General features: G+C 45.8%; 1 protein-coding gene across 1 annotated transcript in view; it reads left to right on the forward strand.

Moving 5' to 3' along the window:
* The window catches only part of SFXN5 (sideroflexin 5), a 168,060-nt gene that overhangs the window by 142,750 nt on the left and 10,756 nt on the right, over nt 1–14,554 (forward strand). The window lies entirely within an intron of this gene.

Here is a 14,554-nt window from a genome sequence, read left to right on the forward strand (position 1 = left end):
ATATTATGGGAATATGGTGGGAATTATCCCATTAATCTCAAGAGGGTGTTGACTCTGAAACCTAATTGCAGCACTAAGTATTGCGCTGCAGATCGCTTTAGCAGAAATAGCCAGCTAATATTCTTAGCTCACAGTCTCAAACTGCTTCCCATGCCTCTCGCAGCACCTCCTGCCCAGCTGCTGTAACCTACAGCATACTCACTGACTGTCCCTCCAGTGCAGTTATGCATTGCCTGTTCAAACATCTGCAACATGTCCAACGCTGAAAATGGGAATTGCATAAAATCAATTGAATTCAGCATCCCAATAAATAAACCAGGGGCTGCCCTACTGAGTTCATTGTTCATGTACATATTTAATTAACTCAAACCCTTTATTTTCTATTTGGAAATTGTGCAGCAGTTTCTTTTAGACTGCTTCACCTGCAGAGTCCAGGGATCTCGCAGCAGAACCCAGGTCCAGCATGCTGTGTAGTGCACGGGGCTCTGGTTACAAGGGCTGAAGCATCTGGAAGAGGAGTCAGTGACAGAGAGACCCAGGCCCCATCACAGGCTCAGTTTAAAGACTTCTAGTAGCTGACTAGATGTAGGACAAACCATCACCAAGAATGAGGCTGATTGCAATTGAAATTCTTTTCTTAAAAATAATCTTCCCTTCAGATCTCCAGGGCAAGAGGAAAAACATCTAAAATACAAGACTGAGCTATTGTTTTCCAATCTGTTTCAGCCTTCATCTTGTTGGCAGGCTACATTAGAAAAGCAAAAGGTTAATGAGCCAATGTGCAGTGGGATTATTGCAGTAAAGATGACAGTGAACCAGTAATTACTAATTAGATGCAGTTTAACAGGAGGAACAAGTGAAATCTCCTCTTCACCAACTGTCAATAATTAGCAGTTTTGGTGAGGTTGAAATGTGTCCACAGTTAAAAGGCTGATTTTTTAATGAAATGGCACTTGACAAAAAGAGCTGTATGGAGGTCACAAACATAGCCCTTCAGAAGCATCCTTATATCATACTTAGGAGTGAAATCAGATGCAAGGCAACAGGGGTTCTCCAAGCAACCATCTCTCCCTTAGGACTGCCTTGCTTGAGGGGATTCTCTACAGTAGTTTTGTCCAATTTGTAGAGGAGTGGGGGGAAAGGATTTGCCAGCTGCTGTGGGTGGGGAGATGTTTAAGAAGTGAGAAGTATGGTGGTTTGTCTTTAGTCCCAGGCATGAGGGATGGTGTCCTTTGATGCTGATGGCTTTAGGCAGCATAAAAGCTCATTAGCCAAAACCGACATTTATGGTCAAGGATGGCCTTGAAAACTGCCCTTCTTGTGACAAGTGCCCGGAGATCTTGAATGTCCACAAGTGTTAGAACCTCAGTTTTATGTGCCAGCTGAAAGACTATAATGTACACTTCAGCAGATCCACAACTCCAGTAGCCAACGCTTTCCTGGGTCATTGGTTCGGTACCACTCCTTGGGAAAAGCAATCACCTGCAGAAATTCCAGCACTTCTTCCTGCAGTCTTAAGATGTTCCTGGGAGAGCTCCTTTCTATGTACTGACCTAGCCCAGTTTAGGAATATGAAGGGATCTCAGTGCAAGAGAGCGCTATTGCAAACCAACAGAATGACTCATAGACAAGAGTAACTTTAGTTTCTAATGCTGATTCAAGTTTGTTGTAATTCATGAACCCATTTAACTTCCGATGTAACTCCTTTGACTTCAGTGGTGGTCCACTAGGGTTGAATAAGACCCTGTGTGTCGGCTGGTCCCGCTGCTGTTATGAGCTGTGGTGGGCTGGAGATAAAAGCTGTGGTATTTTGGAGCTGTATCAGGTTCAGCTGTGGGTGACTAGTGGAGGATGGTGGGTGTTCATGTTTGGAGTAGATGGGTAGGGGTGGACTAACTCCTGACTGAAGTTAGAGTTTGAATGAGTGGTCCCTGTCCAGTGAAGGACAGAAGTATAGTACCCCATCGGAAGAGGGAAATGAGGGCAAGGATGGTGATGTAGCATCTGCTTGGGGTATAGCAGAGTGACCCCCACACACAGAAAAAAGGGCTGCAAGTGAGTGAGTGTATAGGACTGAAGTGTAGGTTACCTGCTCATCCTTTCAACTGATGAAATAATGGAAATCTAGACACCCTGCTGTAAGCAGATATTGGACAACACACACATGGCTCTCACATTTTTTGGTAGCAGGCTCATGACTTTATGGTTTTATCTGGCTTGACTCCTGGGCTTCGCTTGAGTTGAAGTAACTTTTGACGGGTGGGAGGGCTGAAGGGACACAACCCACAACCTTTATTATTCTTCACATAGCGGCAGAGAAACCATTTCATTCTGCATAGTGTTAGGATCATGCCCTAGCTATTAGCCAGGATGGGCAGGGATAGTGTCCCTAGCCTCTGTTTGCCGGAAGTTGGGAATGAGCGACAGGGGTTGGATCACTTGATGATTCCCTGTTCTCTTCATTCCCTCTGGGGCACCTGGCATTGGCCACTGTCGGAAGACAGGAGACTGGGCTAGATGGATCTTTGGTCTGACCCGATATGGCTGTTCTTATGAGCTGTGGAGGGGATCTTGTCGTCTCATTGGGCCATTCTTTACCTTTTATTTTGGCATCTGGGACTATTTAATTTAGATGGAAGGATACATCTTCTCTACTGGACCCCACCCCAGTAACCACAGGGACGAAGCATGGTCTACTGGTTAAAGCATGGGACTGGAAGTCAGGAGACCAGTGTTTTAGTCCCAGCTCTGATTCTCTGTGTGACCCTGAGCAAATCACTTTGTTCTCTGTGCCTCGGTTTCCCCATCTGTAAAATGGGACTAATACTGACCTACCTCCCAGGCCTGTTATGAGGCTTAACTGTCTTTTCACCAGAGCAGCTGGAAGCTCTTTATAGAGTGCTCTAGACTGACAAAGTGCTAATAGTCCTAAATGCTGACGTCTTTCACATTTTCAGTCTTTTACTGAGTGGCTAATTGGATTAATAGGCTCAGAGAGGGTCACACGGCACAGCAGAAATATTGGAATATATAACTCAGAAAGGGGATTGCACACTAAAAACTATAGTTTGCGGGACAAGAAAAGTTCCCACTATTGGCCTGAGGCAGCAAAGCATATCAGTTCAAAACGGCAGACTAGACCCTCTGTCAGAACTGTACAGCCTGCTTGTCAGAAAGGTTTCGATCAGCCTTGATTTAAAGCAGAAGGTCTTTTGCCCATTTGTTTCTTTGACATTTCAATTCCCACCCATCCCTTCCTTTCTCCCTCCCATCAACCTTTTCCAAATAAGATGACAAAGCAAGAAGAGATTTGAGAAAACGACTTGCCTCGTTCAGGCAATCTCTCTTCTCTCCAACTCACTTGCTCGCTCTTTCTCATCTCTTGTTTTCTTTCACCTGCACCAGCTGTTCCTCTGTCTGAGGGCAGGGTTCACAGACCTGGCATGCATTTCCTGAGGAGCCAGATTTCACATGCTGTTTTTCCTTTGGCCTTGCCCTTTGGCCTTCCCTTCACACCTCCACTCCACTCCCCCTATCCCACCTTAACAGCCTGGCATCTGCAGAACACCTTTGCTGCAAAAACAACCAGGGCAAAAAAAAAAAAAATCACAGTCGCTCGCTTCCTGTAGAGCAGATTCCTCCAACGACTACACCCTTTCATTTCCCTTGAATTGTGATGCTCTCGGAGGCTGCTATCTGGGAGATCATTAGTACAGCAAGGTGCCATGCGTTCTGAAGGCATTAAGAAACACCCAGCAGTGAGTACTGGAGCATGTAAAAAGCACCAGCAGAGAGCATGATTGTTCAAACTGAAAGGATCTTTTTTTAGTTCTCCAAGGAAATAAGATGAGATGAAATGTTGGCAATAAGAATCAGAAAACATTTTCCATGTCAGTTCCATGTGTTGCAAATACCCCGCAACTGTTCCTCTCCCACCTAGCTCTGACCCTTGTGTCCACTCCTCCTTTCTCCCCTCCTATCACGTGGAACTGCCCTGTCTATGCCTATGCTCCCCACCGCCAACAATGACTCCATTGTCATGCAGACGGGAAGAAGCCCTGAGCTGCTACTCTACTCTGAGCTAAGCAGCTGCTGAGCCAAGTGACTGCAGCCATTTGGTTCCTTCCTGCTTCCAGCCTGCCCTCTGCTCCAGTCTACTCCAGAGTTGACTGCATTTTAATGGGGAAGCTGTGTGCAGAGCATTTGTAAAGGCAGATGGCATATCATCAGAACAGTATTCATAATTTCCAAGGCTAGAAGGAACCACTGTGATCATCTAATTTGACCTCCGGTATAACACGGCCCCTAGGACTTCCCCAAAATAATACCTATTTGAACTAGAGCATATCCTTTTAGAAGAGCATCCAATCTTGATTTAAAAATTGCCAGCGATAGAGAATCCATCACAGCCCTTAGTAAATCATTCCAGTGCTTAATTACCCTCACTGTATCATTCCTTCTAGTTATAAAAAGCCCAAGGTACCAATGATCACAATTATCTGACTGAATCCTTTGGCGTTATTTGAAACTCTGTTTTTGAGAATGTAGCTGGGGCGAGAGGGGAATACATTGGTGAGGTGTCAGATTGCCTCACTTCACCAGCCCACTCCTCCTCCTCCTCGCCTCAGTTGGACAACATCCACACTTTCCAGGTGCCAACCTATTGGCAATAATCTCCCAGAAGCAGCATCTGCCTCCACAGCAGACTCCTGGGAGTTTTTCTTGTGGGCAGCCTGTGGAATCTCTTTAGAGCCTTGTTACTATTAAAGTAACGCGGGAAGCCCCATGCTTCCAGCATAAGTCTGTGCAGTGTCCTGAGTCATGCTTCAGCAGGAGAGAAAAATGCATTGCCCCTTCAATATGGAAAGAAACTAAAGTTTATAAAATGAAGAGGCTTTAATAGCTTTAATAGCTATCTATCTAATCCCTCTGTCTATCTGTTTTATACTGCTGCTCATCTCCGTAGTATGTCTGAGCACCTTCTATGTAAACTCCATAGCAATAGCAAAGTCCCTAGTGAAGTTGTGGCCACTTCTCCCATTGTGGGGTACATGGCAGGTTGCCAATTTCAATCTAACCCAGACTGACAGCAGATGGAAAATATTTCCTGGTGGCAGCTTGGAGACTTGTGTAAAATGAGTTGAATGGTCAGAATCCAGGTTCTAGTGAGCAGGCATCTATGTCACAGTTGGCACCTAAATTGTCATCAGTTGGGGTTGAATTGATTAATGGCTGACTTGCCTTGTTCTCTCTCAGTGACCAGCTTGGGGGACCCACACCTCCCTCCTGCCCTTGCTGAGCCTGTGTTGTTGCAGAGAAAGAGATGGAAATTCTGTCTTCCGAGGTTCCCGTTCCCAGCACGAGTTGCTCTTCGTACGTTCTTGAAAATGAGGCAGCAGTTGAGCAAGATGGTTTGATTTAGAAATGCCTCTGTGCACCCGAGTGTAATTACTAGACACACTGGCATTTCTCCTCCCTTGAATGTCACAAGTGAGCAATATTCAGGTTTATTCAGCGCCCAGGTTTTTGTTCCCATGCCCCTGTCCAAACAACAGGGACGTGTGAGCAGGTCGATCTGTGTTTTGACGTCTGTTTACGATAGTGGCCACTTGTTTCCTGACCCACCCACCACATTTCTGCTCTTTCCGTGGGTTGCCTTTGAAGCTCGAAAGCGCGCCCTTTCCACCCACAGAAACTGGCCCAATAAAAGACATTACCTCCCCCACCTTGCATCTCTGCCTAATACAGGCCTGTCACCGTTGCTTCCAATCTCCCATTGAAATCAAGTCCAGGTGAAGTTAATGAAAGAGAAGGGTGCTCAGCACCTTGCAGGATCAGGCCCTAAGCCTGTAACCTTGATCCCTAGAGCAGTAGTTTGAAGAATTGCCTTGAACTGAACAGTTATTTGTGGTCATGTAATGTGGGTGGGGAGAGAAAGAACCCCTTTGTACTGCACAGAAGGCTTCAATAACAATGTCAGAAAGGGATCTGGTTTCATGTTTATATCTCTGTCCCTGGGATACAGGTTCAAGTATGTAAACTATCCATCCTGCAAGCACAAACTCCTGCAGGTGTGTGGGTGCTGGTGAGCATAAAAAACATTCCTGACACCATCTCTTTTAAGGAATCTTCACCTCCTGATAGCTATAAGCCATTAAGAGTCAAAGGAAAGAGCTGACATCCCACAACTTTAGGTAAACAGCTAAACATTAACCCTTAAAGAGGCTTGAAAGCCATACTTTTCCAGGGCCTGCTAATTGCCTTCTTTCTTCAGGACATTTCTCAACGGTCCCTTACTCAAAGAGATGGCTGCTGTGCCTCTCCCCACAAGTGCAGTGGCCATACTCCAAGTGAGGTGTTAAGGACACATGGCTTAGCAAGGAGAACTGTTCCAGATTTGCTTGCCATAAGAAGAGTTGGTTAATATATAGAAGTTCCAACTAACAAATCAAATTTCCCAAAGGCAAGCAATTATAGTCACGCCCATTGGCCTTTCTAACTGTTTGAGGTTTGTGGTATATTCCTGATAGTCCAACTCTTTGTCCCATCCAACAGAAGGAGACACACTGAAAGCGTGAGTTTCTTAAGCAAGGGTAGCCTAGAATTCCTCCTTACCTGTAAGGGGTTAAGAAGCTCAAATAACTTGGTTGGCACCTGATCAAAAGGACCAATGGGGAAAGAAGATACTTTCAAATCTTGGGGGGATATTTTGAGGGAATAGGAACTCCAAGTGGTCCTTTCCCTGATTCTTTGTTAAATCACTTGGTGGTGGCAGCGTACCGTCCAAGGGCCAAGAATTTGTGCCTCGGGGAAATTTTAACCTAAGCTGGTAGAAATAAGCTTAGGGTGTCTTTCATGCGGGTCCCCACATCTGTACCCTAGAGTTCGGAGTGGGGAGGGAACCCTGCCATGGTGGTAGCAGTGGGATCATGTATGGTTATGACAGCCTCTCAGAAGCTACAGCAGCTTCTCTAAATCCTGTAATATCCATCACGCTATCCTTGGTGTTCCCTCCTAGTATAGCATATACCTGCAGAGATTTTATATTCACCCCCAAACAGCCAGGAGTGTTTTCTCCTGCGATGCAATCTGTGTGAGGGATTCTCCTTAAAATGGACTTAATCTGGTTTTATTGCTCATTTTCACCCAAAGAGAAAAATTGCCACTGTCAGAACTATGTGCTGCTGATGCTGCAGATTGAGAGAGAAAGGAGTTGTATGCAGTGTTTTTGTAGCCATGTTGGTCGCAGGATATTAGAAAGACAAGGTAGGTGAGGTAATGTCTTCTACTGGGCCAACCCACACACCTGCAGGAGTTTGCGCTTGCAGGATGAATAGTTTACATATTTGAACCTGTGTCCCAGGGACAGAGATAAAAACATTAAACCAGATCCCTTTCTGACATTGTTACTGAATGAGAATAAAACCCTAATGAGAATACAAGATATTTTATTCCAATAAAAGATATTATCTCATCCACCTTGTCTCTCTAGAAAAGGGAGTTGGTATTCACTCTTCTGTCTTTCAACACTTCAAGAGACAATGGCACTTGCTTGAAACACTGTGACTTCATTTGTCTTCAAGGAAAGCTTCCATTATACCGCTGTAGGTTTGGCTAATGAATAGTATAAAAATACCAGTTTCGTTTCTCTAATACTTGTTACTCCACAGCACACTCACTAATCACATCATTGAGATGCAGCTCCCTTCGGAGTGTAATGTAGCCTTGTTTAGCTAGGCAGAGCAACACCACAGCAGAGGACAGGAAGTGAAGAAGCAAACTGTGTCCACTTGAAACCACTGGGAATGTGGGAGTTAGATTGTGGGAATCTGATCCTTCTGAATGTCCTTGTTCCTTCAACAGGGATTCACAGGGAGAAAATGCCACCTATTGAATCACCAGTGCCACTTTGTGTAGCACCCCGCATGTTCCTTGGTGGTCTCCCATGTAAGTGCTGGTCTAGGCTAACCCTGCTTAGCTTATCTAATCTTCGCAGTCGTGCTGAAAAGCTTGTATGCTTTGGGCCACATTTTGACACTCGTGTGCCTGAAGTTAGTGATTTCAGTGTGGGTGCTCAGCACCTCAGAAAATCAGGCCATTGTGATTCTTGGTGCTTAAATGCAGATGTAGATGCCTACTCTGAGCATCGAGATGTGAAAGTGTGGGCCTTTATATCCATCAAAAGAGGACAAAAGTCAAACGTATCTGTATGTACTGGGGCTTGTATAACCCATTCCAGTAAACAAAGAAGGGCTGCTTCAGAACCCGAGTCCTGCTGGTTTGGTTACAGACGGTCCGTGGCCTTCCCCAGAATGCAATCTCTACCACATAAACTTCCTGATCTCCTCACTAGTGAGTAAGGAATCTCTCCCCATACAATCTACGTTAAATGCCCCCACACAGCTGACTTCAGAAGGACTTCCTCTTGGGAGGGGGGGGAGTTCTCAGCCCACTACAACAGCTGACTTTAAGGTCAAACATACATGGTTCTGGCTTGTGCCGGCCTCTGATCTTAAAAGAGACATTTTCATAGGACCGGGGTTGGGGCAATCTCCAGTTGCTGGCTAGCAAACAGTTGTCTTTATGTGCATTTATCTTCCGCTGTCCATGCGGCAGACATAATGAGGACTTCCCTGCAGAATGAACAAACTGGGGCAAAATTCTTCTTTTTTTGTTCCACGTGAAAGGGCATCAGAAGCCCTGCCCTTGACCAGTCGTGATTCTGTCCCTTCATCTGGTTTGCCACTGTGTGGGAGGAAGTGCCCTGCCTTTGCCTTGGGGTCACCTGTTTTCTGATGATGAACTTTGGGTTTTGATTCAGTCATGTGCGTAGGAATTGCCACTATGTGAGTGCTTGTAGGCAGTAACTTCACGTTACATGTGTTAACCTCTGAGCTTCTCTCCTGCTCACGTCTAATGTGCTAATGGCTGCAAAAAGAAAAGGAGTACTTGTGGCACCTTAGAGACTAACCAATTTATTAGAGCATAAGCTTTCGTGAGCTACAGCTCACTTCATCAGATGCAGTATCTGCGGGCCAAACACAGTGCATTGTTGCACTTCAAAAGGACCATCCTTTCCACTCCCTCCTTAATTTCACGCCACTGTCTTAGGGTCAGAGTGTTGCCAACTCTCACGATTTCACTGCAAGCTTTGCAATATCTGATATTTTTCTTAAAACCCCAACTCCTGAAGAGAAGTGATTAGGTAAGAATCTTGGCTTTCATTAATAAAAACCAAACTTTCTAGTCCTCATAATTGTGGAGAAAAATTTCAAAACATGTTCTGAGTGGCCCCAATGGCTCAGAAACCACTAGGCAAATAAAAAGATTTTTTTTTTAATCTCCTGGTTTTAATCCCACCTAAGGCGTGTGCATCAAACTCGGATACCAGGCACAGAGAAAGCATCTGAAACGGGCACAACGCTAGAGCCTGAATGTCCACGATAATCAGCTGCTGCTGCTTTTTTTCGGTAGAAAAAACTGAATGTAAAATTCGCTTCTCGGGGTGACATTTTTTTTTAATATCAATCTGAGAATAAGCATCCATGGCCACATGGTAAATCCCTGAACAGAGACATTGGATAGAAGGAGCCCTAAATTCCCCCACTAATCCTCCACATGAAATTCACAGGTAAATTACGCTAGTGAGATTTAAAGCATGTTATTCTCTAAGTGGCCATCTATCATTATGCAAACCCGATCTGCAGTGAAAGGGGTAAAAAGAAAAGGAGTACTTGTGGCACCTTAGAGACTAACCAATTTATTTGAGCATGAAGAAGTGAGCTGTAGCTCACGAAAGCTCATGCTCAAATAAATTGGTTAGTCTCTCAGGTGCCACAAGTACTCCTTTTCTTTTTGCGAATACAGACTAACACGGCTGCTACTCTGAAAAGTGAAATGGGTAACCCCTTAGCAGTCAAAAGGATTGTGTGGAAAGCTTCCCTTCACATCCCTCTGCCAGTGCTGCTTATGTCCTGCCTGGAGCACTTCCCGTTCCCACCATCCCAACCCTGCAGTGGCGAATTAGCCACTGGGCCAACAGGGCCTATGCCCAGGAGCCCCAGCTAATTGGGGGGGCCCTGAAAAATGGGCACACCCCAACCCACTCTGCCCACCCAGCACTCCTGCCAGGGAGCGAAGTCAGGGCATGGGTGCTTGCCTCACTCCGCCCACCCGGTGCTCCTGCAGGGGAGTGGTGCAACCCTCCGTACCCCAACCCAGGTCCCCGGCAGGAGTGCCGGGCAGGCAGAGTGGGGCCAGCCCCCTCGCACGAACCCCATTTCCCGGCAGGAGCGGTGGGGGGGGTCAGAGGTGGAGGAGACTGCAGGTGGAAGGGGTGGGGAGAGGCCCCCACTTGCTCTAGCCCAGGGCCACCCTGTACCTGTGATGAATGTGACCAACGCTGCCCACTGGGTCCCCCTTTAACCGCCACATCAAGACTTCGCTTTTGGAGCCCTTCACAGCTTCTGCTCTGCCTACATCTCAGACTTTGTCTCCTATTGTGTCTCCCCGGGCCTCTGCACACCACCGGTGAGGCCCCTCTCAATTCCCTGTCCCTTTCCTTCTCCTCCATTTGTGGGCATTTCCCCACATGGCACAGGGCACCCTTTCAATCCCAGACATCCCAACCTGTCAAACGTCACAAGAAGTAAACTTGTATTTTTTTTAAAAAAAAACTCAAAATGGAAAAATAACGAGTGTTTTTTAAACAATTCCCACCTCTGGCTCTCTGGTGCAACCTGACTTATTGCTTTCTTTTAGGCTGTAAGCTCTTTGGGGCAGAGGCTGTATCTCTGTGTATGGAGCACTTTGCCAGCTCTAGCCAGATTGCATGATGGCTTTGTGATGCAGATTAAGGTCCCTCCCGGAGGAGGATGAAAGCACACGTGTAACAGCCTATTCCTTGTATCCCCCCCTCCAAGCCCTCAAGCTTTCTCCTTTAACACCTTGAAGGGGGGTGGGGGGACTGTTTTCTAGCCACTAATGCAAAAGCAAAAAAGCACCTTGGCGATTCTTGACTTTCCCTTCATCACCAGACAGTATTGAAAGCTCTTAGGGAATGTCATTCCTCCATTTCAAATTCCATACTTTAAAGTGCCAAACAAAAGGCCATGATCAAAGCAGAGTCAGAAAGAAATGAGTCACTAAAGCCCTCGATAGCACAAAGTAATCACTGGCTAAATGGCTTGGCACCCAGCAGCTGTGCAAGTATCTTTGATCCCTGCATTTCTCGTGCATTTCTCAGCCTCACTTCCCACAGTTTATGCTTTTGTTTGGTTACGTACATTGTGCCAAATCTATGCATCATTGTTATTAACTATGCTGCACAACACAGCCACTCAGAACTTCCTGGTGACATCCAGATCCTCCTGCTCCAAAAGCCTTTGAACTACGGGCGAATCTCTGTTTGGTATGAGCAGTATAAGGCCGATGACATATATTCAGGCAGTTTTGATTCCTTCCAGCAGAGGGCATGGGTGAACACAGAAGCCTGTTCATTATGACACTTGTCAGTGAGACCATTTAAAGAATGATCCACCTGAGTTTTCTAAGCTTCATGGAGAAAATTCAGTATGAAAAAATGTTGGGGTCTTTCCCACTCTTTCACTCTACATACTGGTCATTGTTTATGGGGATTTGTGGAATGACCCAATTTGCTGATCCACATAATGGAGGAGAGAGAGTTGACTTATTTGTGAGAGAGAGAACACCTCAGATAGGGAATGTGGCTGTCCAGGAAGTGAAGAGACCCCCATGGTACAGAAGTGCCGTAGAGAGCATATTTCTAGTTGGTGCCCGAGGCCGAGAGGGTTAGCAAGCCTAACACATCCCCAAAGCTCTTCTTCCGCTGTTGGGGCTACGGATGCTCCTGGCGTAAGTGCCATCCATAGGTGGATCGGCGGAGGCTGAGCGCCCCCTCCTGCAAAGGACACTGATGTGCATCTGTCTTCCTGCCACTGTTGCAGTGGGTGAATTTGGACCCAGCGATTTAGGGGAAAGCCGTCGTGGAAACCCTGCCACCTGTCAGAGCAGCAGAAAAATTAGCTGCCTGGCAAAAGTGGTTTGAAATAGTCGAACAAACCTGCGCTGGGGAGCCTGGAGTCCGAGATATTTCCAAACCTTGCCACGTGACTCTGTGAAAATAACCTCTTGAAGGCCTGGGTCTGTTGTGTCTTACCACTGCATATAAAATACCTTTGTGTCTAGCAGCCAGTGCTACAGACTCATCCTGGGATCTGATAGTCAAGCCAGGCACTTTCTAGCTCTCCCAGCGTTGTCACTGTGACACTTTCTGGGGCTACCCAGGGTTGGGAGACACCTGACTGCCACCTGCCTTTAGTGCCAGGAAGCCTTGTTTGTGCCTGCCGTGGGTCTGCTCCCAACTCCACCTGCCACCAGGAACACAAGCACTGCTCTCTCTGCAGGTTAGTGACAGGCACACCCCACCTCCGAGCATCTCCCTGGAGGGTCCAGCCCCATTCCACTGGACACTCATGATATTTCCAGATTCGCTGCTCCCAAAGGAATAGTACACCTCAGCTTACCAGTCCCACGTGAGATCACTGCTCTGCTTAGCACACAGAACATAGATACGCTTATAGTGAAAACAAGCCAAACTTTAGTTAACAAAGAATAGAGATTTGAGTGATAGCAAGTAGAAGTATTGGAAACAAAGGGTTATATATAAAATAAAATCATCACTGGCTTTCTAGAGCCTAGACTTACTTAACTAAATACTTCCGTGTCTTCTAGGGCAGTGCTCACCCCAAAGTCCTTCCAGCAGTTTTCATCCAGGCCTGGCTGGGATCCTTTTCTCATGAGATGAAAAGTGGTGCTTGCTTGTCCCCTAGGTAAAGAATCCAGGGTGTACCTCTGTACACCCTTATACCCCCTAAAGTTCATTGTCTTCACTCCTAAACAGCCTACTCCTCTGTTTTGTTTTGTTTTCCTGCAGATTTTCTCTCATATGTATTTTCCACACTCTTGATGAGGATCTGGTGCAGTATGCAATTAGCCGCCCATGGTAGGACATACAATGCACAGTACACACACGACCAGACAGAGAGAGAGAAGGGTCTGCTATACCCTTGCCTGAAGGGAACCTGTCCAAGGCCTGTCACCGCCTTGGGACTGGTCTTTAACCTCAAGGGTTTAAGACCATAAATTCCAGGATAGATACTTTAACTCCTTCACTATTATCCATATGTACATTTTTGAAATGATTATCTTGAGCAGTGAGCTACTGCCTCTTGGCAGAGACATCACATGCCACCCTTTGGCAAAATAATATGTATACAGGGAAGCCCTGTAAAACCCTATGCATCCCTCACACCATCTGTCAGTTGACACCAAGGGGTCCTTGAGCCACAGTCCCCAGCAATAAAGATTCTGCAAGCCACATTGTTACATCCATGCAATCTCATTGTCTCCACATTTTGTCTGTTGACTTCAATAGGATTGCCTGGGTAAAATTTGGCACTGCAAATTGGAATTCAATTAGCAGTTCTATTGGTGATGCATGACGCAAAGTAGAATCAGGCTCCCGCTCCCTGTGTTGGCTTTGCAAGGGTCACAGTAGTAAAATGTAATAAAAGCTTATTCTGGCAGCAGATCTGACTTCTGGACACACCCAGGCATCAGGTTTGGTTAGTGAAAGGTGCCGTTTGTACAGTGTAACATTTCAATGCAGCCCACGCTCATTGCAGGCTAGTACAGTCAACCCACATGTGTTCTTATACAGCCAAATCCATGGTCATGCATCGTGGGGAAAGGAAAAGGCCCGGTTTGTAAAACCGAGGGCTAGAGTCTGGAAAGCAGTGACTCTGAAAAGGACTTGAGCTGAATGTGAGCTCCCAGGGCAACACAATCCTTGGATCCATAAACAGGGGAATCCTGAGTAGAAGTAGGAAGGCGTTATTACCACTATATATGGTAGTAGTGAGACCAGTGCATATTTTTAAAAGGATGCTGAAAAATTGGAAAGGGGTCAGTAAAATGTTATAAGAATGATTCCAAGTCTTGTAAACATGCCATACGTTGAGATCCTTGAGAAGCTCGGTCTATTCAAAGAGATGATTAAGAGGCTGTTTAATAATCGTTGGTAAGTACCTACAGAGGGAGAAGATTTCTGAAAGCAGAGGGCTCTTTAATCTAGCAGATAAAGGCACAAGATTTGGTGACTGGAAGTTTGAAGTTAGAAAAATTCAAACTGGAAATATGATGCAAATTTTTAACAGCAATGGTAAATAATCATGGAACAGGTGTGGTAAGATCACTGGGAGTCTTTAAATTGAGGTTGGATATCTTTCTAAATTATCTATTCTAATTCAGTCAAAAGTAGTTTGGTTAGATGGAAAAATCACTGGTCAAGGTTCTTTGGCCTGTGTTATGCAGGAAATCAGACTAGATTACCCTAATATTCCCTGGCCCCATAGTAGATGTTATCAGTCTCTGCCCCAGGCCTTATAATCTATTGAAAAGTAACACGGGATGCAGTTATGGCTGACTTCCCTGCATCCAGCACTGGCAGGAAGTTGTTAATCAGATGGAATCA

This window comes from Lepidochelys kempii, chromosome 4, assembly GCF_965140265.1.
Source record: "Lepidochelys kempii isolate rLepKem1 chromosome 4, rLepKem1.hap2, whole genome shotgun sequence".
Taxonomy (NCBI): domain Eukaryota; kingdom Metazoa; phylum Chordata; order Testudines; family Cheloniidae; genus Lepidochelys; species Lepidochelys kempii.